Source organism: Muntiacus reevesi, chromosome 1 (assembly GCF_963930625.1).
Source record: "Muntiacus reevesi chromosome 1, mMunRee1.1, whole genome shotgun sequence".
NCBI classification, from domain to species: Eukaryota; Metazoa; Chordata; class Mammalia; order Artiodactyla; family Cervidae; genus Muntiacus; species Muntiacus reevesi.
Window position 1 is genome coordinate 196194457 of NC_089249.1, and position 26232 is coordinate 196220688.

A 26232-nucleotide genomic window follows, 5' to 3' on the forward strand; every position below is an offset into this window, starting at 1 on the left:
AAGATATCACATTTTGAATGATATACTGCAATAAACTAGGAATTACAGCTTAGATTTCAAATACTTTCTCTACATAATCCAATTTTGAGATTCTAATCACAGTGATCTATTTTAAATGCAAACCTGGTCATTTACTTGAACTTTTCGGTCCTTTTCATTTTTGTCTTTGGCAGATATTTATCCTGTTGTCCTGCCCTAATAACTGCCTTCTTTATTCCCCAATGTGTCTAAAGTTGGAGAAAAAAATTTGGTTACCCTTTTTGCAAAGCATCTACTATGTGCGAAGTGCTGGTATAGAACTTGTGATCCAGAATTAAACTGCACTGCTCCCATTTCCTTAGTGAGAGGGAATGATAAGTAGAGCAAAGAGTTCATAACCCATCATATAGAAATAAATGCTATGATCAACAGTAAGGCAGAGAGAGATAGAGGGAGGGAGGGAGATAGTTTGAGTATGAGCATTTATTCACATTTAAGTGTTTTTTCATGTATTCGTGTACATAAACTCTTGTGGGGGAGTGGATTGTCTCCTTCTGGGGTTTGAGGGAGGCTCCTATGCATTGTCAATTTCTTCCAGGTGCACTTTTTTGCACTTTATCTTGTTTTCTTAATTTATTTGGCTGTACTGGGTCTTAGTTGTGGCACAGGGGTTCTTGGTTGCAGCATGTGGGATCTAGTTCCCTGACCAGAGATTGAACCCAGGTCCCCTGCATTGGGAGCGTGGACTCTTAGCCACCGGACCACCGATAGGATATAAAGTATATTGAGATTTATTTAGGAACTCACTCACATAGTTATGAAAGTGAGAAACCTTGCAGTCTGATTTCTGAGTCTGATACTGAGCAGGGGTCTATGGGACTCCAGGGCACACAGACTTTCCATGTCCCCCATTTCTTCAGTTATAGGAAACGGCCTTCATTTAGCCCCCATGACCTTCCCTGAGCTCCAGTGGGCAGATTCAAGCAGTTGTTAATTAGAGAAGGGTGGGAATGCAAGACCAGGGAGAAATGGTCAAGAGCAACCTTGGAGCAAGGTCTTGTTGTTGTTGTTCAGTGGCTAAGTCATGTCCAACTCTTTGCCACACCATGGACTGTAGCATGCCAGTCTCTGTCCTCCATTACTTTCCAGAGTTTGCTCCAGTTCATACCCACTGAGTCTGTGATGCTATCTAACCATCTCATCCTCTGCTGCCCCCTTCTTTTGCCTTCAGCCTTTCCCAGCATCAGGGTCTTTTCCAATGAGTCAACTCTTTGCATCAGGTAGCCAAAGTATTGGAGCTTCAGCTTCAGCATCAGTCCTTCCACTGAATATTCATGGTTAATTTCCTTGAGGATTGACTGATTTGATCTTGCAGTCCAAAGGACTCTGAACAGTCTTCTCGAGCACCACAGACTCCTACTTACCTCACCACCAACCCATCAGAATGCAAGCCTGTCACTGCTTTGATCCTTATCACCTAACCCCAACCAAGAGCCCAGACTATAAGACCTCTCCCTATTCCCCATCGAGGAGGGCACAGTTTTTGAGGTGCTAGCCTACCTTGGTCCCTCTTTGCCTGGCAAAGGGATAAAGCCACTCTTTCTTTCTCCTTCACAACTGTCTTCATCTTTCCACTTGGCATCAGTGCATAGAAAGGCAAGGTTTTGGCAGCACTGTCTGCAAGCTGGAGAAGCAGAAAACCAGTGGTAAAATTCAGTTCAAGTCTGAAGGCCTGAGCTCTGAGTCCAAGGGAAGGAAAATGTGGACATCCCAGTTCAAGAGGAGAGAATGGATTCACCCTTCCTTCACTTTTTTGATCCATTTGGCCCTCAGCAGAACGGATGACACCCCCCCTCCCCCACTACCCTCTGCCACACTGGGGAGGGTGGGGTCTCTTAATTTAGTCTATGGAATCAAATGCTAATCTCTTCTAGAAACATCTTCAGGAACACACTCAGAGTTAATACACAGCCTGCTAACTGGGCATTCCTTAGCCCAGTCATGTTGCTCCCTACAATTAAACATCAGATGTTGTATTATACACCCAACACCAATAGAAACAGAACAAGGTAACCTAGGTGATTTTATTTTTTAAACTCTTTTGGGCTTCCCTGGTGGCTCAGATGGTAAAGAACCTGTCTGCAATGCAGAAGACCTGGGTTTCATCCCGGAGTTGGTAAGATCCCCTGGAGAAGAAAATGGCAATCTACTCTAGTTTTCTTCTCGGGAAATCCTAATGGACAGAGGAATCTGGCAGGCTACAGTCCATGGAGTGGCAGAAGAGCCGGACACAGCTTAGCAACAAAACAACAAAATACATGGTTTTGGAAGGACTGATACATGGCTGCAGCTTAATGTTCACTCATGATTACTTTCTGCCCATCATTGGGGGTATAACTGATTATATAATTTTAAATTACAAACATTTTATAGGTGTATAACTGCTTTACAATTTTGTATTAGTTTCTGCTGTACAACAGCATGAATCAGCCTTAAGCAGACATGTATCCCTTGCTTCTTGAGCCTCCCTCCCACTCCTTTCACCCCAGCCCTCTAGGCCAGCACGGAGCACCGGGCTGAGCTCCCTGTGCTATAGAGCAACTTCCCACTGGCTAGCTATCTTACACATGGTAGTGTACACAGGTCTGTAATGTTAAGTATTTAAAAGCACACATTAAAGAAAGTAAACACAGAGGAAATGGGTTTCTATAATATTTCTATTTACCAAAGAAATTGAAATTATTTCAAAATGTAGCCCACCTCAGAATGAAGAAAAAGTTAAATCACAATCAGCAAAATAAAGATAGTTAACAGACTATTTAGAGGGCTTCCCAGGTAGTGGGAAAGAACCTGCCTTTCAGGAAATGTAAGAGAGGTGGGTTCGATCCCTGGGTGGGGTAAATTCCCCAGAGGAGGGCATGGCAATCCACTCCAGTGTTCTTGTCTGGAGAATCCCATGGACGGAGGAGCCTGGCGGGCTGCAGTCCATAGGGTCCCAAAGAGTCAGACATGACTGATGCGACTTAACAAATGCACAAAACACTGATTTCTTTGGAATGGCTATTGGCATAGACTTTATAGATTTTTAATAAAGATTTGGACTTTTACTGATAAACATTTAAACAGCCTCTACTTCATTGTGTTAAAACATAAGCTTTATGGATACTTCTGTGTATAGAAATAATTTTTTTTGTAGAATGTATCCTGAGTGGCAGTAACCATTAAAATGTTGAAACTGCCAACACCACTCCCAGACACAAATGTATTAAATTTTTTCATTTACAAGAGTATCTGACAGTGTCAATAGCCTCAAATTCTCAACTTTGTGGATAAAGTTTCATAAATCTCTTCAAAGCCTTTGATCTGAGGGAGGGGTGTGTCCTCTGGATTGGGTTGTCCCCTGATTGGGTTGTCCACTCTCTTCCTCTATAAAAGGAGAATCAGAGGCAGAAGTTCCTGTACTTTCCAGCAAGTCACAGGCTGTCTGCATCTCCAGAGCGGTCAGAGGACAGCACTTGGAAGATAGGGAATCCTGCATAGACCAGAGTTCCAAGCAGGCCTCTTCTGGTGAGTGTGGAATCTCTCTTGATTGCAAGACAGTGTTCATTTATATGCTTTTTTTTTTTTGAAAGTCTTTTTAAGTTGGCAGATGATAGCTGTTAAAGAGGTCACCTTATTGAAAGTTATTTCCTTGGTGCTAGTATTAAGAAATACTGACGATTTTGTATATTTTGAGTCTGAAGCTTTCTTGGGATAGTAGCCCAGACTTTTTCTTGGCATGCGGGATCTTAGTTCCTAGACCAGGGATCAAACCCCACGCAGTGGAAGCTTGGAGTCTTAACCACTGGACCACCAGAGAAATCCCAGGTTCTACATATATATATATATATATATATATATATATATATATTTTTTTTTTTTTTTTTTTTTTAAAACAAAATCACTATGAAGTAGAAGTATTTGGAAGTGTTCTTTAAATAGTTCTCTCTGAGAAGTTGTTTTACACACTATGTGTTTGGTTTTCCTTCCTTTCTTTAAAAAATTCAATTCTTTGCTTCAAGAACTATTTGAACCTATTGCTTCAAATAGGTCATCAGTTTGGCCTTCTGCAATTTCTTCATCAACAATTGTCATTAATTTTTTCTCCCTCCTTATTTCTCTTCCTCCATATCTCCTTCTTTCTCTGTCTCTCTGTTGGCCTTATTGATGATCACAATACTTAATTATACCTGAAACTATAGCAGATATGGGCTTCTCAGTTAGCCCAGCTGGTAAAGAATCTGCCTGTAATGCGGGAGACCACTGTTCGACTCCTGGGTCAGGAGATTCCCCTGGTGAAGGGATAGGCTACCCACTCCAGTATTCTTGGGCTTCCTTGGTGGCTCAGACTATAAAGAGCCTGCCTGCAATGTGGGAGACCTGGTTCTGATCCCTGGTTTGGGAAGATGCCCTGGAGGAGAGCATGGCAACCCACTCCAGTATTCTTGCCTGGAGAACCCCCACGGACAGACTAAGCACAATAGTAGATATTCTTTAGTCTATAACCATTTTTACTCATTAGGATTCAAATAAACTGGGGCAGTGACTTTAAGTTAAACTCAAGGGTTTTTAGTACAATGTGGCACATAATTGTTGTTCAGTTGCTAAGTCGTGTCCGACTCTTTGCCACCCCATGGACTGCAGCATGCCAGGCTCCCCTGTCCCTCACTATCTTCCAGAGTTTGCTCTAATTCATGTCCACTGAGTTGGTGATGCCATCCAACCATCTCATGCTCTGTCACCCCCTTCCTCTCCTGCCTTCAATCTTTTCCAGCATCAGGGTCTTTTCAATCTTTACTTCAGATCAGGTGGCCAAAGGATTGGAGCTTCAGTTTCAGCATTAATCCTCCCAATAAGTGCTCTGTAAGTGGGATGATCAAGTAATTTTCCCTCCAAACTTGGACTTCTAGATCAATGTTCAGGGATAGTGTTAATAATTATGGCAGGACAACAGAAATAAAATAAAAATTTTAGTTTCTCCCTTTAAAAATATCTTCTGAAGACAGAAATGATAGATTTAAATGAAAGGATGTACTGATTAGGTTTACATGTTAACCAGATTATTGTGATTAGAGGTTAAATGGATTACATAGAGAAAGGATTTGAAGCCCTAGTGCCAATTAGACAGTCTACCACAAAAGAGATTTTTATCATTGTATATAACTGGAGTTGAGTGAATTTATTAGAAAAGTTTAGAAAGTATTTTTTTTGAGTTTGAACAGCCTTTAAAAAAATATATATATGAGCCCAGCATATGTATTCACTAAGGGCAAAGTGAATGAGTCTGTCAGTGTAAATCTCTAAAGTCCACATTACTCTTCCCTTCATTGGGCATCCAACTTAGTGAGAAAATCAAGATAAAAAGATGATGTGCCTGCGTGCTAAGTTGCTTCAGTCGTGTCTGACTATTTGTGAACCCATGGACTGCAGCCTGCCAGGTTCCTCTGCCCATGGGATTCTCCAGGCAAAAAAATGGATTGCCATTCCCTGCTCCAGGGGATCTTCCCGACCCAGGGATCGAACCTGTGTCTCTCACATCTAACCTGCACTGGCAGTCAGGTTCTTGACCACTAGCACCACCTGGGAAGTCTGGATAGCACATATACAATTCAAAATGGGAAACATTAATAGGGAAAGTGCAATATTAATCTTAATGACTGGATCAGGAAAAGTCACAGTGTTAAATGGTGTTTTGCAGGAACATTGCAGGCACATTGAAAGAGGCAGCGGCTCTGGAGGTCTGAGCCGCATCACCGACTCCCTGTTAAGGTTCCTAGACCGGCCGTTCCTGGGGCAGTAGAGGCCTCACCCCGCAGTAGAGACCTGCCGGGTCTCTGTTCATCCCGCGAGATCTCGCGTTAACCTCGGCTCCTGGAAATATGACTGCAGCAAGTGAACCCGCGATGGATAAAACTGTGACATCTGTTCCTGTGAAGAGGAAAAAGAAAGAAAATGAACAAATCCGTAAACTCTTCATTGGTGGCTTGAGCTCTGAAACCACAGAAGAAAGTCTGAAGAACTACTACCAGCAGTGGGGAGAACTCACAGACTGTGTGGTCATAAGGGGCCTTGCCAGTCAAAAATCAAGAGGGTTTGGTTTTGTTACTTTCTCCTCCGTGGCTGAGGTGGATGCAGCCATGGCGGCCAGACCTCATTCCATTGATGGGAGAGTGGTTGACCCCAAACGTGCTGTTGCGAGAGAGAAATCTGAAAAACAGGGGTCGCTTGTCACTGTGAAGAAGCTGTTCGTTGGTGGAATTAAGGAAGATACCGAGGAGCATCATCTTAGAGAGTACTTTGAGAAATATGGAAAAATCGATGCCATTGAGATCATTACTGATAGGCAGTCGGGCAAGAAAAGAGGCTTTGGATTTGTGACTTTTGATGACTATGATCCCGTGGATAAGATAGTGTTGCAGAAATACCATGCCATCAATGGTCATCGTGCAGAAGTCGGGAAGGCTTTGTCGAGACAGGAAATGAAGGAAACTCAAGGTCCTAGAAGTAGAAAAGGAGGCACCTTTGGTTTTAGTGTTTCTTCTAGTGGGGGTGAAAATTTTGGACGAGGGCCAGGAACTAAATTTAGAGGAGAAGCTGATGGATATGGAAATGGTCCTGGATCTAGGGGTGGCTACCATGGGTATGGAGGAGGACCTGGAGGTGGTAATTTTGGAGGTTACCCTTGTTATGGAGGAGGAGGTGGAGAATATGGTGGTCGAGGTCCTGGGTATGGCAACCAGTGGGAGTCCTCTGGAGGTGGTCATGGCAATAATTTTGGAAATTACAACCAGCAACCGTCTAATTACGGTCCAATGAGGAATGGTATCTTTGATGTTGGCAGGAACATAGCGGCCCCATACGGTGGAGAAAATTATGGCCCAGGAGGCAGTGGAGGAAGTTGGGGTTATGGAGGGGGAAGTGGATATTGAGCGTTTTCCTCTTTGCCCTGGGCTTCACTGTCTGAATAGCAGAGGATGAGAGCCCAGACATAACAGAACAGTTCCAGGTTATTGAAATAAGGACATTAAGAAAATTCTTATCTCAGCCATGAATAAATATTTAGCGATGTGTCAGAAGAACTCAGAGCAGGTTCAAAGAGTCATTTTTGTGAATGGACTGGATTATTTAAGAACATTACCTTCCTGTGGAGGAAAAATTGTGAAAAAAACTGACTTTGATACAGTTTCCTAGCTTCTTAATTGTTTCTTTCTAGTGAGAGTGTAGAAGTATTCCTTCTTTGATAATGTTAAATGTGTAAGTTTCAGGTGACATGTGAAACCTTTTAAATGGTTTTTCGCAAAGTTTTGAAGCTATTAGCCAGAATCAACACAATAGACAGAATGTTGTTCATTTAAAACTTTGTGTCTGTAGAGTTAATGTACTTTTATGATTTAATAAAATAATTCTAAAAGAAAAGCAGATCCATGTTCATTAAAAAGAAAATATTAAAAACATTAAAAAAAAGGAAATATAAAGATAGGAGCATAGATTAATGAAGCAAAAAGCAGAGAAACAAGTGGAAGGGTTTAAAAACGGTTTTTTGACAAATGTCTTAGAAACGTTTAGCAAAATTGTGGCAGAGACCACCAGCCGTCATTTAACCTCTGTCCTCTTTTCCTTCCATATCTGGTTCTTAGCAGGCTGGAAAAAGACAAGATTTCCTGATCGCTCTTGTCACTAGGAGCAGCCATGTGATTATATTCTGGTCCATAGCCTGTTAGGAGGGAGCCTTTTGGAAAATAGGAATTCTTTATTTTCTAGACTATAGCTACTAACGTCTGGCCAGTATGATGTACACTAAATATATTATTTGAGTTTGTATCTTAAAAAAAAAAAGAAAAGAAAAGCAATTGTAATTTGTCCTTTTTCATTTATAACTTTTTCACTTTAAAATTTTTATCTTTTAAGTAATTTTTTCTACTTTTATCAGGTATTATTGATATATACTATTTAATTTACTGTTTATTTTTAGCAGCTTCCCAGGTGACATTGTGGTAAAAAAATCCACCTGCCAATGCAGTAGATGTGGATTCAATCCCTGGCTGGGAAGGATCCCCTGCAGAGGGAAATGGCAACACACTCCAGTATTGTCAACTGGGAAATCCCATGGACAGAGGAGCCTGGGGGCTTTAGTCTGTGGGGTCCCAAGAGTTGGACATGACTTAGGGACTAAACCACCAGACCACTACCACCCATTTATTTAGGCTGCACTGGGTCTTCATTGCAGTGAGTGGATGCTTCTCTTGTTGTAAAGCACCGACTCTAAGGTGCATGGGCTTTTTACTTGAGGCACACAGGCGCAGTAGTTGCAACAGGTGGGCTTAGTTGTCCTGCAGTATATGGGACAAAAAACAAGTGTTAACTATAGTCATTATGTTGTGCATTACATCCCATGTTGTTCATTCGCTGAGTCATGTCTGACTCTTTGCAACCCTATAAACTGCAGCATGCCAGGTTTCTCTATCACTATCTCCCTGAGTTTCCTCAAATAACATGTCCATTGAGTCAGTGATACCATCCAACCATCTCATCCTCTGTTGCCCCCTCCTCCTCTTGCCCTCAATTTTCCCAGCATCATGGTCTTTTCCAATGAGTCAGCTCTTTGCATCAGGTAGCCGAAGTATTGGAGCTTCAGGTTTAGCATCTGTCCCTCCAATGAATATTTAGGGTTGATTTCCTTTAGGATTGACTGGTTTAATCTCCTTGCACTCTAAGGGACTCTCAAGAGTATTCTCCAGCAACACAGTTCAAAAGCATCAATTCTTCAGCATTCAGGCTTCTTTATGATCCAGCTCTTACATCCATACATGACTACTGGAAAAAGCATAACTTTGATTAGATGGACCTTTGTTGGCAAAGTCATGTCTCTGCTTCTAAAAACTGTCAAGGCTTGACACTGCTATTCTTCCAAGGAATAATTGTCTTTTAATTCTGTGGCTGCAGTCACCATCAGAAGTGATTTTGGAACCCCCCCCCCCCCCCCCGTAAATAAAGTCTCTCACTGTTTCCATTGTTTCCCTATCTATTTGCCATGAAGTGATGGGACCAGATACCATGATCTTTGTTTTTTGAGTGTTGAGTGTTAAGCCAGCTTTCCCCCTCTCCTCTTTCACCTTCTTCAAGAGGCTCTTTAGTTCCTCTTCACTTTCTGACATTAAAGTGGTATCATCTGCATATCTGAGGTCCTTGATATTTCTCCTGGCAATCTTGATTCTAACTTGTGCTTCATCCAGCTAGGCATTTCTCATGGCATTTCTCCATATACTCTGCATTGAAGTTAAATAAGCAGGGTGACAATATACAGCCTCGATGTACTTCTTTCTCAATTTTGAAACAGACCATTGTTCTGTGTCTGGTTCTAACTGTTGCTTCTTGTCCTGCATACAGGTTTCTCAGGAGGAAGGTAAGGTGGTCTGTTATTTCCATCTCTTTAAGAATATTACACAGTTTGTCATGATCCACACAGTCAAATGCTTTAGCATAGTCAATGAAGCAGAAGCAGATGTTTTTTGGGAATTCTCTTGCTTTTTTCTATGATCCAGGGTATGTTGGAAATCTGATCTCTGGTTCCTCTGCCTTTTCTAAATCCAATTTGACATCTCAAAGTTTTTGGTCCACATACTGCTGAAGGCTAGCTTGAAGGATTTTGAGCAAAATCTTGTTGGCATGTGAAATGAGTGTAATTGTACAGTAATTTGAACATCTTTTAGCACTGCTTTTCTTTGGGATTGGAATGAAAACTGACCTTCTCCTGTCCTGTGGCCACTGCTGAGTTTTCCAAATTTGCTGGCATAATGAGTGCAGCACTTTCACAGCATCACATTTTAGGATTTGAATTAGCTCATCTAGAATTCCATCACCTCCACTAGCTTTGTTCAGAGCAATGCTTTCTAATCCTTTGTTTAATGCAATGCTTTCTACTCCAGGATGTCTGGCTCTAGGTGAGTGATCACACCATCGTGGTTAATTGGGTCATTAAGATCTTTTTTGTATAGCTCTTCTGTGTACTCTTCTGTACTCTTGCCACATTTTCTTAATCTGTTCTGCTGCTGTTAGGTCCTTGCCATTTTTGTCCTTTATTGTGACCATCTTTGTATGAAATGTTCCCTTGGTATCTCCAATTTTCTTAGAGATCTCTAGTCTTTCCCATTCTATTGTTTTCATCTATTTCTTTGCATTGGTCATTTAAGAAGGTTTTCTTTTTTTTTTTCCCATTTATTTTTATTAGTTGGAGGCTAATTACTTTACAATATTGTAGTGGGTTTTGTCATACATTGACATGAATCAGCCATGAAACTACATGTATTCCCCATCCCAATCCCCCCTCCCACCTCACTCTCCACCCGATTCCCCTGGGTCGTCCCAGTGCACCAGGCCCGAGCACTTGTCTCATGCATCCCACCTGGGCTGGTGATCTGTTTCACTATAGATAATATACGTGCTGTTCTCTCGTAACATCCCACCCTTGCCTTCTCCCACAGAGTCCAAAAGTCTGTTCTGTACATCTGTGTCTCTTTTTCTGTTTTGCATATAGGGTTATCATTACCATCTTTCTAAATTCCATATATATGTGTTAGTATGTTGTAATGTTCTTTATCTTTCTGGCTTACTTCTCTCTGTATAATGGGCTCCAGTTTCATCCATCTCATTAGAACTGATTCAAATGAATTCTTTTTAACGGCTGAGTAATATTCCATGGTGTACATGTACCACAGCTTCCTTATTCATTCATCTGCTGATGGGCATCTAGGTTGCTTCCATGTCCTGGCTATTATAAACAGTGCTGCGATGAACATTGGGGTGCATGTGTCTCTTTCACATCTGGTTTCCTCGGTGTGTATGCCCAGAAGTGGGATTGCTGGGTCATATGGCAGTTCTATTTCCAGTTTTTAAAGAAATCTCCACACTGTTCTCCATAGTGGCTGTACTAGTTTGCATTCCCACCAACAGTGTAAGAGGGTTCCCTTTTCTCCACACCCTCTCCAGCATTTATTGCTTGTAGACTTTTGGATAGCAGCCATCCTGACTGGCGTGTAATGGTACCTCATTGTGGTTTTGATTTGCATTTCTCTGATAATGAGTGATGTTGAGCATCTTTTCATGTGTTTGTTAGCCATCTGTATGTTAAGAAGGCTTTCTTATCTCTCCTTGCTATTCTCTGGGACTCCGCATTCAGTTGAGTATATCTTTCCCTTTCTCCTTTGCCTTTTGCTTTTCTTCTTTTTTTTTTTTCCATTTATTTTTATTAGTTGGAGGCTAATTACTTTACAGTATTGTAGTAGTTTTTGCCATACATTGACATGAATCAGCCATGGATTTACATGTGTTCCCCATCCTGATCCCCCCTCCCACCTCCCTCCCCATTTATCCCTCTGGATCTTCCCAGTGCACCAGCCCTGAGCACTTGTCTCATGCATCCAACCTGGGCTGGTGATCTGTTTCACCCTTGATAGTATACTTGTTTCATGCTATTCTCTCAGAACATCCCACCCTCACCTTCTCCCACAGAGTCCCAAAGTCTGTTCTCTACATCTGTGTCTCTTTTTCTGTTTTGCATATAGGGTTATCATTACCATCTTTCTAAATTCCATATATATGTGTTAGTATACTGTATTGGTCTTTATCTTTCTGGCTTACTTCACTCTGTATAATGGGCTCCAGTTTCATCCATCTCATTAGAACTGATTCAAATGTATTATTTTTAATGGCTGAGTAATATTCCGCTGTGTATATGTACCATAGCTTCCTTATCGATTCGTCTGCTGATGGGCATCTAGGTTGCTTCCATGTCCTGGCTATTATAAACACTGCTGCAATGAACACTGAGGTGCACGTTTCTCTTTCAGATCTAGTTTCCTCGGTGTGTATGCCCAGGAGTGGGATTGCTGGGTCATATGGCAGTTCTATTTCCAGTTTTTAAAGAAATCTCCACACTGTTCTCCATAGTGGCTGTACTAGTTTGCATTCCCACCAACGGTGTAAGAGGGTTCCCTTTTCTTCACACCCTCTCCAGCATTTATTGCTTGTAGACTTTTGGATAGCAGCCATCCTGACTGGCGTGTAATGGTACCTCATTGTGGTTTTGATTTGCATTTCTCTGATAATGAGTGATATTGAGCATCTTTTCATGTGTTTGTTAGCCATCTGTATGTCTTCTTTGGAGAAATGTCTGTTTAGTTCTTTGGCCCATTTTTTGATTGGGTTATTTATTTTTCTGGCATTGATCTGCAGGAGTTGCTTGTATATTTTTGAGATTAATCCTTTGTCTGTTGCTTCATTTGCTATTATTTTCTCCCAATCTGAGGGCTGTCTTTTCACCTTGCTTATAGTCTCCTTTGTTGTGCAAAAGCTTTTAAGTTTCATTGTTTATTTTTGCTTTTATTTCCAATATTCTGGGAGGTGGGTCATAGAGGATCCTGCTGTGATTTATGTTGGAGAGTGTTTTGCCTATGTTCTGAGACTTTAATACCCCACTCACACCTATGGACAGATCAACTAAACAGAAAATTAACAAGGAAACATAAACTTTAAATGACACAATGGTCCAGCTAGACCTAACTGATATCTGTAGGACATTTCACCCCAAAACAATCAATTTCACCTTTTTCTCAAGTGCACACGGAACCTTCTCCAGAATAGGTCACATCCTAGGCCATAAATCTAGCCTTGGTAAATTCAAAAAAATTGAAATCATTCCAGTCATCTTTTCTGACCACAATGCAGTAAGATTAGATCTCAATTACAAGAAAAAAACTATTAGAAATTCCAACATATGGAGGCTAAATAACACACTTCTGAATAATCAACAAATCATAGAAGAAATCAAAAAAGAAATCAAAATATGCATAGAAACAAATGAAAATGAAAACACAACAACCCAAACCCTATGGGACACTGTAGAAGCAGTGCTAAGGGGAAGGTTTTTTAGCAAAACAGGCTTACCTCAAGAAACAAGAAAAAAGTCAAACAAATAACCTAACTCTACACCTAAAGCAACTAGAGAAGGAAGACATGAAGAACCCCAGGGTTAGTAGAAGGAAAGAAATCTTAAAAATTAGGGCAGAAATAAATGCAAAAGAAACTAAAGAGACCATAGCAAAAATCAACAAAGCCAAAGGCTGGTTTTTTGAAAAGGTAAATAAATTGACAAACTGTTAGCCAGACTCATCAAGAAACAAAGGGAGAAGAACCAAATCAACATAATTAGAAATGAAAATGGAGAGATCACAAGAGACAACTCTGAAATACAAAGGATCATAAGAGACTACTACCAGCAGCTCTATGCCAATAAAATGGACAACTTGGAAGAAATGGACAAATTCTTAGAAAAGTATAACTTTCCAAAACTGAACCAGGAAGAAATAGAAGATCTTAACAGACCCATCACAAGCACAGAAATCAAAACTGTAATCAGAAATCTTCCAGCAAACAAAAGCCCAGGACCAGATGGCTTCACAGTTGAATTCTACAAAAAATTTATAGAAGAGCTAACACCTATCTTACTCAAACTCTTCCAGAAAATTGCAGAAGAAGGCAAACTTCCAAACTCATTCTATGAGGCCACCATCACCCTAATACCAAAACCAGACAAAGATGCCACAAAAAAAGAAAACTACAGGCCAATATCACTGATGAACATAGATGCAAAAATCTTTAACAAAATTCTAGCCAGCAGAATCCAACAACATATTAAAAAGATCATACATCATGACCAAGTGGGCTTTATCCCAGGAATGCAAGGATTCTTTAATATCCACAAATCAATCAATGTAATACACCACATTAACAAATTGAAAGATAAAAACCATATGATTATGTCAATAGATGCAGAAAAAGCCTTTGACAAAATTCAACATCCATTTATGACAAAAACTCTCCAGAAAGCAGGCATAGAAGGAACATACCGCAACATAATAAAAGCTATATATGACAAACCCACTGCAAACATTATCCTCAACGGTGAAAAATTAAAAGCATTTCCCTTAAAGTCGGGAACATGTGCCCACTCTCACCAGTACTATTCAACATAGTTTTGGAAATGTTGGCCACAGCAATCAGAGCAGAAAAAGAAATAAAAGGAATCCAGATAGGAAAAGAAGAAGTAAAACTCTCACTGTTTGCAGATGACATGATCCTCTACATAGAAAACCCTAAAGACTCTACCAGAAAATTCCTAGAGCTAATCAATGAATACAGTAATGATGCAAGATATAAAATTAACACACAGAAATCCCTTGCATTCCTATACACTAACAATGAGAAAACAGAGAGAAAAATTAAGGAAACAATACCATTCACCATTGCAACAAAAAGAATAAAACACTTAGGAGTATATCTACCTAAAGAAATGAAAGACCTATACATAGAAAACTATAAAACACTGATGAAAGAAATCAAAGGGGACACAAATAGATGGAGAAATATACCGTGTTCATGGATTGGAAGAATCCACATTGTGAAAATGACTATACTACCCAAAGCAATCTATAGATTCAATGCAATCCCTATCAAGCTACCAACAGTATTTTTCACAGAACTAGAACAAATAACTTCACAATTTGTATGGAAATACAAAACACCTCGAATAGCCAAAGCAATCTTGAGAAAGAAGAACGGAACTGGAGGAATCAACCTGCCTGACTTCAGGCTCTACTACAAAGCCACAGTCATCAAGACAGTATGGTACTGGCACAAAGACAGAAATATAGATCAATGGAACAGAATAGAAAGCCCAGAGATAAATCCACGTACCCATGGACACCTTATCTTCGACAAAGGAGGCAAGAATATACAATGGAAAAAAGACAACCTCTTTAACAAGTGATGCTGGGAAAACTGGTCAACCACTTGTAAAAGAATGAAGCTAGAACACTTTCTAACACCATACACAAAAATAAGCTTTTCTTCTTTTCTCAGCTATTTGAAAGACCTCCTCAGACAACCATTTTGCCTAGCTGCATTTCTTTTTCTTGGGGATGGTTTTGGTCACCACCTCCTGTACAATGTTAGGAACCTCGTCCATAGCTTTTTAGGCACTCTATCAGATCTAATCCCTAGAATCTGTTCGTCACTTCCATTGTATAATCATAAGGGATTTGATTTAGGTCATAACAGAATGGCCTAGTGTTTTCCTCTACTTTCTTCAATTTAAGCCTGAATTTTGCAGTAAGGAGCTGATAATCTGAGCCACAGTCAGCTTCAGGTTTTGTTTTTGCTGACCGTATAGAGCCTCTTCATCTTTGGCTGCAAAAAATGTAATCAATATAATTTTGGTACTGACCATCTGGTGAGGTCCATGTTTAGCATCATCTCTTGTGTTGTTGGAAGAGGATGTTTGCTATGACCAGTGCATTCTCTTGGCAAAACTCTGTTAACATTTTCCCTGCTTCATTTTATACTCCTCTAAGGCCAAACTTGCCTGTTACTCCAGGTATCTCTTGACTTCCCACTTTTACATTCCACTCCCCTATGGTGAAGAGGACATCTGTTTTGGTTTTAGTTATAGGAGATCTTATAGGTCTTCATAGAATAGTTCAGCTTCTTCAGCATTAGAGGTTGGGGCATAGATTTGGATTACTGTGATGTTGAATGGTTTGCCTTGAAAAATAACAGAGATCATTCTGTTATTTTTGAGATTGCACCCAAGAACTGCATTTCAGACTCTTTTGTTGACTATGAGGGCTACTCCATTTCTTCTAAAGGATTCTTGCCCTTTAGTAGTAGATAGGTCATATATATTAAATTTGCCCATTCCCACCCATTTTAGTTCACTGATTTCTAAAATGTCAATATTCACTCTTGCCATCTCCTGTTTGACCACATCCAATTTACCTTGTTTCATGGACCTAACATTCCAGGTTCCCATGCAATATTGTTCTTTATGTCATTGGACTTTACTTTCACCAACAGACACAATCACATCTGGGTGTCATTTTCACTTTGACTCAGCCTCTTCATTCTTTCTGTAGCTATTTCTCCACTCTACCCCAGTGGAATATTGGGCACCTACTGACCTGGGGGGTTCATCTTTCAGTGTTATATCTTTTTGCCTTTTCAAACTGTTCATGGGGTTCTCAAGGCAAGAATGCTGAAGTGGTCTGCCTTCCCCTTCTACAGTGTACCACACTTTTAGCAGGGACATGCCCTTCAGTTGCTCAGCGTAGCTGGATGAAATGTCTGTGCTTTCGCTTTCCCACTGCTGGTGCTCAGTGAGCATTTAAACCTTTACTGGCCATCAGGAGTCAGTCAAGATGTGGCCAGGGTTTGAGGCAAAGGCCCTGTTGGAGTGGTTGAAAAGGGGGTCTGGGGATGGCTGGAACTGATGTTGGAGGATGCCCAGGAGTGGAGGGCACCGCACCTCACTGATGCTGCTGGTTATCCTGCAGTCATTCCGCCGCCTGGGAGTTGCTGTCCACCAGTGGAGCTGATAAGCTGCCCAGGAGCTGACTGTACCCTGGCTTTTCCACTGCTGCTGGTTGCCCTAGTACTTTATTTATCTTCTTAACCAGAAATTTGTACCTTTTGCCATCCTTCATTCTATTTCTCTGCTCACAAATTCCCCACCTCTGGTGGTATCTTTTCCTTTGAGATTATAAAGGAAATTTTAAGTTCATCATATAAATGAGATGCTATAGTCTTTGTCTTTCTCTGACTTATTTCACTTAGCATAGTGCCCTCAAGAGATTATCCATGTTGTTGGAAATGGCACGATTTCCTTAGTTTCTTATGGTTGAACAGTCTATCATTATATGTGTATATACATGTGTGTATGTATATATATATATGAACTTGTGTTGTATATGTGCATAAAATGTAAAATCACATTTTCTTCATTCATTCATCTTTTGATAGGTATTTAGGGTCATTTCCATGTTTTGGCTATTGTAAGTAATGCTGCAATGAACATGGACTATTCAAGATAATGACTTTTGTTTTGTTCAGATATATACCCAGAAGTGGAGTTGAAATAGAGCAAGTTCCTATAGTCCTTCCCACCCCCCTACCCCATGTCCTCAACCTGCCTATTATCTGTGGAAAAAAAAAAAAAACTTAGCCAGAAGAATAAGTTTAATCATAGAAGTGAGAAAATGCAGAAGCAAAGAAAAGCAGTCAAATAGGACAAAACAGTAATAGTTTAGTCGTTAAACATAGTCAAGAAACGTTAGTTTCTTCTCAAGGGCTATAGATTTTGAGCAATATCCTGATCTGTCTTGTAGATACTGAAATTCCCACCAAGTGGAATAGGTTAACTGCCTGATGACCAGACTGGAGCCATGACAGAAGCTGCCACAATTGTGAGCATTGGCCTTAAGGAAATGGGAAAAAACTGACCCTGGAACTTAAAATTAACTGCACTTAAAACAATCAAGATGATGCTGGTCAGACCACTGGTGACCAATTTCAAGATTACTGTCAGAGCTGACTGCTGTTTCCACATATAGTCCCATTGTTCTGCCTATACACTCTCTTGCCCCATGATTGTCAAGGGGGGAGTTGCCCTTTGGACAGGAATCTGCCCTCCCCTCTGGCCCCAGTCACTGGCATCCAAAATAAAGCAAACTTTCCTTTCCATCAACCTTGCCTCTTTATTGGCTTTTGAGCAGTGGGCATCTGGACCCCACTTTCAGTTTCAGTTTGATGAATTCTGACTCCAATTATATCTTAATATGATCCAAATTACAATGTTCTCCTATCTATTTGACTTTTATTGTATCAGAAGGAATAAACTCTCCTCATCACAAAACTTTTTTAAATTAAACCTGTTGAAGGCATTTAAATTATAACTGATATTAAGGAATTAAGTAACTAAGAAGGTTTTGATTCCAAGAAAAGGCTGATATAGTAAGCTGCAAGACAGTTCAAGAGCAAATATTCAAACAAAAGCACAGAGTGAAAAATAGACAAGACAGAGTTAAAACATAAGTGGGAAGTGATGAAGAGTGGAGCAGAGAGAAGGTGGGGAGGAATTGATATCACAGGTGAAAATATACACAAGCATGTTCCAAATGGACGAAAGACATCAACCCACAGATGTAAGTAACTCAACGTTCTTTGAGCAAAAAACAAAACAAAACAAAAACAAAAACACAGATGCAAGAATGAGATACACTATGGGCTCAATGCCAAAGTTAATGTAAAAAGATTTTAGAGATTTTAGAGAATACAGAGGCTAATTGGTGATGCCTAGACATAAATAAAAACTAAGATAGATAGCAACATGAATCTTTTATTTTAGAAAATATTTTAATCTCTCTCTCTTTTTTCATTTTTGGCTGTGCTGGGTCTCCACACGGGCTTACCTCCAGGGGAAGCACGTGGGCTTCTCTTGCTGCAGTCCATTGGCTTTTTGTTGAAGTGCAATGGGCTTCTCTTGTTACAGATCATGGGCTCTAGACTGCAAGAGCAGTAGTTGCAGCCCAAAGGCTTAGTTGACCTGTGGCATAGGGGATCTTAGTTCCCTGACCAGGGATCTAACCTGTGTTGGAGGGTGGATTCTTTTTCTTACATAATTTTATTTACTTATCTTTGGTTATGCTGGGTCTTCATTGCTGTGTAGGCTTTTCTCTAGATGCAATGAATGGGGGCTACCCTCTAGCTGTGGTGCTTGGGCTTCTCACTGCGGTAGCTTCTCGTTTCGGAGCATAGGCTCTAGAGCACAGGCTCAATAGATGTGGTGCACCAGCTTAGTTCCTCTGAGGCATGTAGCATCTTCCTAGATCATGGATCAAACTCATGTCTCTTGCATTGGCAGGAGGATTCTTTACTGCTGAGCCACCAGGGAAGTCCCTGGAAAATGGATACTTAACCAGTGGACCACCAGGGAAGTCCCGAGAGCTTTTTAAAGTGCTAAAATAAATCTCATGTCAAGACAAAATTCTATACCCAGCATCAAAATGGTCCCAAATAAAGATGTCTGAAAAACTCAAAGTGAAGCATTTCATTGTTAGTAGCCTTGAATTAGACAAAATACTAGATAATGTTATTAAGTCCAAAGGACAATATTTCCAAATTGAAAACAAGCGATGCAGGAAAGAATAGAGTTAATAAAAGAGAATTTAAAATAAATATCAATGAATTTTGCTTTATAAACAGTTCAAGAAATATGTCATGGAGATTAAAATATATGTAGAATTAAAATGCATGACAGCACTAAGAGAAAAGCCAGGAAAGTTAAAATGAAATTGAAAGTATTCTAAGATTTTAGCTTTGAGAAAAGTGGTAAAAATGATTATCTGTATTTGTTGTTTAGTCACTAAATTTTGTCCAACTCTTTTGTGACCTCAGGGACTGTAACCCACCAGGCTCCTCTGTTTATGGGATTTCCCAGGCAAGAATACTGGAGTGGGTTGCCATTTCTTTCTCTGGGGGATCTTCCCCATCCAGGAACCAAACCTGCTTGACAGGCGGATTCTTTACCACTGAGCCAGCAGGGAAGCTCAATTATCTGTATCAGGCTACATTAAATGAAGGAATCATAATTTAATCATAATTCACAATACTCATTAATTCATAATTTAATGTAACCACAAATATTTGTATATGAAAATAAGTTTATACAGGGAACAGTGTGATAATGAAAGAGTTAAGTCATAGTCAGTGAAGTAAAGAGAGTTTAGGGCAAAGGGCCGGGAAAGAGTCAGATGGTTGAAGTAATTTCGTATTTATTAGTAATTTTCCCAGGTGGTGCTAGTAAGGAACCAGCCTGCTAATGCATGAGACATAAGAGACTCAGGTTTGATTTGGGTCGGGAAGATCCCCTGGAGGAGGGCATGGCAACCCACTCCAGTATTCTTGACTGGAGAATCCCGTGGACAGAGGAACCTGTCAGGCTACAGTCCATGGGGTCGCTAAGAGTCAGACATGACTGAACCGACTGAGCATGCATGCATGCAGGTGAAACACAAATGAACAAAACTAATTTCTCTGGCGTGACTGTGGGATTCAGACATTCCAGGTTTGTTAATACAATTTGGGCATTAATTACTGATAATCATGTGAACAGTCTCTATTTTATTGTGTTAATACATGAGTTTACAGATAGTTAAAAAAAATAAAGCTTTTAACACTTAAACTTTAAACATATATAGTACTGTACCTCAATGAGATAATGGATGTCAAAGCTATTGTGGTGATCATTTCCTGATATAGATGTCATAACATTATTCTATTATATCCCCTTTAAACATCTATACTGTGTGCGTGTGTGCTAAGTTGCTTCAGACTCTTTGTGGCCCTATGGACTGTAGCTCGTCAGGCTCCTCTGTCCATGGGATTCTCCAGGCAAGAATACTGGAGTGGGTTGCCCTGCCCTCCTCCAGGGGATCTTCCTGATTTAGGATGGAACCAGCGTCTCCTGCAACTCCTGCATTGCAGGCACATTCTTTACTGCTGAGCCATGGGGGAAGCCCAAACATATATAGTACTGTATGTCAATTGTGGTCAATGATATCTCATGAAATCAGAAAAAAAATTGTTACAAAATATTAAAAGTACAAAAAAGTATAAATCAAAGACGACAAACAACTGTGTTTTTCTTCAGAACTGTTGTATTGAATCATAAATGTACACCTGCTTCATAACTACACTCTAAAATTTAAGGAACAATGTTATGCCTCATTACAACATACTCTTGGCTAACAGCTTTTCCATATCTGAGAAAAATCTTGCAAAAGTTTTCACATGATCAAAATAAGGATGCTTCTACACTCTGACAAAGACCACTAGAAAAAAATAATTAAGTTAAGAAAGTGTCTCAAAGGCATTTTCTATATAGTTTTTCCTCTGCAGGCAGGGCAGGTAATGTTTTTAAAAAATCCACTCCATTCACCAATGGCTCTCTGCAGCTGCTCTGGTGTCTTCTGCCACATCACTGCATGTTTACTCATGACTGAGATGAGTTTCCATCACCTGAAGCTGTCCTGTTGCCTCTGGGCTCTCATCCTCTGCTATTTAGACAGTGAGTGAAAGTTGCTCAGTCATGTCTGACTCTTTTTGACCCCATGGACTATACCGTCCATGGAATTCTCCAGGCCAGAATACTGGAGTGGGTAGCCTTTCCCTTCTCCAGGGGATCTTCCCAACCCAGGGATTGAACCCAGGTCTCCCAAATTGCAGGCAGATTCTTTACCAGATGAGCCACAAGGGAAGCCCAAGGCAAATAGGAAGAAGTTCAATATCAGCTTTGCCCTCCTGACCCCCACTTCCTCCACTGCCTCCTGGGTCAGAGTTTCAGTCTGTAAATTTTCCCCACTGCTGGAAGTAGTTCCTCAGACTTTCTTCTGTGGTTTCAGACTCAGTTGCTTCAGCTTGATTCCCCATAGCTGAAGGAGAAGAGAGAGGTCTCAGCGAAGAATGTGGGTCTGAACTGTCCTGGCTCTGTGGTGAGAACCTAAGGTGCTCCAGAAAAATACCTCTAGGAGCATCTCCACGAAGACCCAGTGATGCTGCTATGGCCTCCCAGCTCCTGTCTCCCTTGAATCAATCCTGAGCAATTTTTCATCTTCTTGCAAAACATACCAGTTGAAGAGAGTGACCTTTCCAGACTCAGTCATCAAAATTAATATTCCATTTTCTCTATTAGTTTTCAAATTGTGAATTGCATATGTATTATCATCTCTTCCTTTTATGTTGATTTTCTCACCTAGTTGAATACCCAATGAAGGGAAGAGTAATGTGGACTTTAATGGTTCACACTGACATACTTCATACTTACTTATTCACTTTGCCTTTAGAAGGGGATCAGATATATTTTGTTGAAAGAAAGTATTCAATCTCCAGAAACATATTCTAAAGTTTTCTCTGAAAGTCACTCAACCTCAGTTGTACCATGATACCACCTCTTTGGTGGGAGACTGCAGTCAACTCTCACTATGATTTTAACATCCTTTGTCTCTTAATCCATTTAAGACTCTAATCATAATAATCTACTTAAAATGTAAACCTAATCAGTGCACCCTTTCTTTTACAACCCATCACTTCTGTCTTCAGAGGATGTTTGTAGAGGGAGAAAATAAAAATATTTTAATCCTGTTGTCCTGCCATAATTATTAACAAAATCCCTTTCAACACCCAGTATTTCCCAGCTTGGAAAGAAAATCACGTGATCCTCATGTTTACAGAATTTACACCTATTACATGCCAAGTTGTGGACTAAGATCCACGATTCAAAATTTCACTGAATGAAGTCGTTGCCCCAATTTATTTGAATCTTCATGACAGAAAATATTTTTTTTCCCCTCTAATCCTGGGTTTATTTAACTCTACACAACAAAGAACCACCACAACATCATCTAAAATGCCACAAAGTTACAAAACTCAAAACAGAACATAAATAGTACTGACTGTACAATAAAAACCAAAAAAGCAATGTACACATTGCCAAGGTAGCCTGCAGGACCATGAATAGCAACACAACTGCCCCCGATAGGGGTGCTTCTGTGATGACCTGGCAGATCTGGCTCGCAACTTGCCAATTTCAGAGAAAGGGAGGGGAGTGTGTGTGTGTGTGTGCGTGTGTGTGTGTGTGTGTGTGTGTGTGTACACATGTGCAAAGAACTATTTGGGGCAGATAACATGGGGCATTTGACCCTAGAGGTCAGAAGAGGACCCTAGCAGGGGAGCAGGGCTAGGATAGCAGGAATGGCATCACGGCAGGACCAGGTCACCAGATAAGCCCAGCTCATTTGGGATATGGGAAAACGTGTTCTCAGGCTGGGGATGTCCCTCCACCTGGAGCCCCCTGGCTCATCCCTGCTGGCTTTGCTAGCTACATGACTCCCAGGAACTATAGAAACTGGGAAGTTTTCCAGCCAGAACACTGGAGGGCATCTTCATAAGCACAACCCCAAACCAGCAACACCCCTGCAGGCGGAGCTCTGCTGCTCAGGGGCACCTGTCGACTGCTGCCCTCACCTTCGGAAGGAACTGGAGCGGGAGCCGCTCCAGTGGTAGGGGTGGCAGAGGAAGCAGGTTCACCGGCCCTCCGGGGATCTGCCCCAAGGGGAACGCGACCTGCTCCTCCTCAGCCTGCGCCACGTGGAGGGGGCGGTGGCAGCATTCTCCGGGGAGGGCTCAGTCGCCTGGGGGTAGCTGGGGCCAGCACAGCTCTGGCTATGATCTGCTGGGCATCGATTGCTCTCGGTCCATGTGCTTGAGCGCCTTCGCCGCCTCTTCCGAATTCTTGAACTCCACGTAGGCGTGGCCTTGAGACGGATGCGCGCGCATCCTTTATCTGGGCAGGTCGATCTCTGTAACTCTCCTGAAGGTGGAGTGCTCCCTGATGTGCTCCCGGATGTGCTCCCTGGTCACCTTCAGGGTGAGCCTCCCGACGTGCACTTTGGTGGGCTTAGGGGCGGGGCTGCTCCTTCTCCTTTCCTTCTCGTCTCGTCCAGGTGGTTTGGGTTTGGAACTGGACCGCGGCCTGTGGTCTTGGGGGCACCAAAAGCCTCGGAAAGCCAGAGGAGCTGCTGGAGCTGTAGCTGCGGGACCCAAAGGAGCGTCCTGAGCGGCCGGATGCTGAGGGCGAGCTGGAGCCGCGGCTGGAGCCCGCGCGGGACCGCCCTGGCTAGCTGCTGCTACCGCCCGAGGCCCTGCGCCGCTTCCGAGCTTTATCCCTGCCGCGGTCCTTCTCGCCGGACTGCTGGGTAGCGCCTGTATCTTTACAGCGATCCGCGGACTGCTCCTCAGAGCGCTGTGTGTCTGGGATGGGAGACGGAGTCATCTCGTCTCCGCGCTCCTCAGCCTCAGGAGAGAAAGGGATTAATAGATTAAAAGATGTTTCCTACAGTGTTAGGTACGATAGAGTGCTGTGACCAACAATAAGGCCATCACAGAGGCAGAGAAAGAGGGAGATATGGAGGAAGAGAAGCAAGAAGAAAGAAAAAATATTAATGACAATTATCGATGATAAAGAGATTGGAGAAGGGCAAGCTGATGACACATATGGATCAGAGAGCTGAATTTTTAAAAACATTCTATTGTTTGCTAAATGTTCCCAGATATACAAGAGCCAGTGATATACTAGATTATTTTAGACCAACATCGAATCCGGTTCCAGGTTATTTTGCTGCTGCTGCTGCTAAGTCGCTTCAGTCATGTCCGACTCTGTGCGACCCCGTAGACAGCAGCCCAACAGGCTCCTCTGTCCCTGGGATTCTCCAAGCAAGAACACTGGAGTGGGTTGCCATTTCCTTCTCCAATGCATGAAAGTGAAAAGTGAAAGTGAAGTCGCTCAGTTGTGTCCGACTCTTAGCGACCCCATGGACTGTAGCCTACCAGGCTCTTCCGTCCATGGGATTCTCCAGGCAAGAGTACTGGAGTGGGTTGCCATTGCCTTCTCCCTAGGTTGTTTTAGACAACGTTAAATGTACAGAGAGGGCTTCCCTGGTGTCTCAGATACTAAAAAATCTGCTTGCAATGCAGTAGACATTGCGTGTGTGCTAAGCTCCTTCAGTTGTGTCTGACTCTTTGCGACCCTATGGACTGTAACCCTCCAGGCTCCTCTGTGCATGGGATTCTCCAGGGAAGAACGCTGGAGAGGTTTACTATTCCGCCCCTTCAGGGGATCTTCCAGATGCAGGGATTGAACCGGAGTCTCTTACATCTCCTGCACTGGCAAACAGGTTCTTTCCCCCATGGGAACAGGTTCTAGCACCACCTGGGAAGCAGTAGACATTAAACAAAGCTTCATAGAAACATCAAAATACACAAAGGTACTGGATTAATTTGGAAGAGAAATGAGGTAAAGTTCGACATAGCCTCAGAGGATATCTCAGGTAGAGAAATCAAAGAGTGAGAAAAAAGAAAAGACGCTGTAAAATAACTTAAAAGTCACCTTGACCCTGGTGTGAGTGATATAGGCAAGTCACAGACAAAACCCTTACCACAAGTCCTAGCACCTCACCGCCTTGTCACCCCCAGGGCCCATGGACGTCCAATCTGTACTGTCTTCATTGCAGCTCAGGGCCACCAGAGGGGAACTAAACCATGAGAGGCAGACCCTGTGCTGATGTAGCAGGCAGATGGCTGGAACATTCTTTCTTCTTCCAGCTTAAAAATGGGATAATCTGGGCTTTGTAGTGTCATTTAGTTCAGAACTGCCTTTCATGGGAGCACGGCCTCCTCAGCCCACATTGTAAGTACTATTAATAGGAAGAGAAAGAAATTTGAAACCCAGTTTGGCATAGTCTGGGGTGGTGTCTATGCATTTCTGCTACAGGGTCAACCCAGGCCTCTATCTGTAATAAAGACGCTAAAGTCTCAGAAAGCTTTCTCACTTCACCAGGCTAGATCAGTGGTTTTCTGAGTGAGAAAATGAATCCTTGGACCATAAGCAGCAGCAACACCTGGGGAATTACTACTAGAAATGCAGAGTCTCAGGCCTTGCTCCCAGATGTGATGAATCAGACACTCTGGGATGGAGCAGCAGAGAGCTGAATTAAAAAGAAAGAAAGAAAAAAAGAAAGAAAATACCAGAAAAATAAATGACCCAATCAAAAAAATGGGCCAAAGAACTAAACAGACATTTCTCCAAAGAAGACATACAGATGGCTAGCAAACACATGAAAAGATGGTCAACATCACTTATTATCAGAAAAATGCAAATCAAAACCACAATGAGGTACCATGTCACGCTGGTCAGAATGACTGCCATCAAAATTTTACAAACAAATGCTGGAGAGGGTGTGGGGAAAAGGGAACCCTTTACACTGTTGGTGGGAATGCAAACTAGTACAGCCACTGTGGAGAACAGTGGAGATTTCTTAAAAAAACTGGAAATAGAACTGCCATATGACCCAGAAATCCCACTGCTGGGCATACTCACTGAGGAAACCGGAGTCAAAAGAGACACATATACCCCAATGTTCATTGCAGCACTGTTTACAATAGCTTGGACATGGAAGCAACCTAGATATCCATCAGCAGACAAATGGATAAGGAAGTTATGGTACATACACACAATGGACTATTACTCAGCTATAAAAAAGAATGCATTTGAGTCAGTTCTAACAAGTGGATGAAACTGGAGCCTACTGTACAGAGTGAAGTAAGTCAGAAAGAAAAACACCAACACAGTATATTAACACATATATATGAAATTTAGAAAGATGGTAACGACAGTGCTATGTGCATGACAGCAAAAGAGACAAAGATATAAAGAACAGACTTCTGGACTCTGTGGGAGAAGGTGAGGGTGGGATGATTTGAGAGAATAAC

At 41.6% G+C, this 26232-nt stretch overlaps 2 pseudogenes; one reads left to right on the plus strand and one right to left on the minus strand.

Moving 5' to 3' along the window:
* The first annotated feature begins 5921 nt into the window (after positions 1–5921).
* On the plus strand, positions 5922–6947 carry LOC136166684 (heterogeneous nuclear ribonucleoproteins A2/B1 pseudogene; annotated as a pseudogene).
* Positions 6948–21430: 14483 nt separating this feature from the next.
* On the minus strand, positions 21431–23737 carry LOC136166688 (RNA-binding protein with serine-rich domain 1-like; annotated as a pseudogene).
* Positions 23738–26232: the final 2495 nt, after the last annotated feature.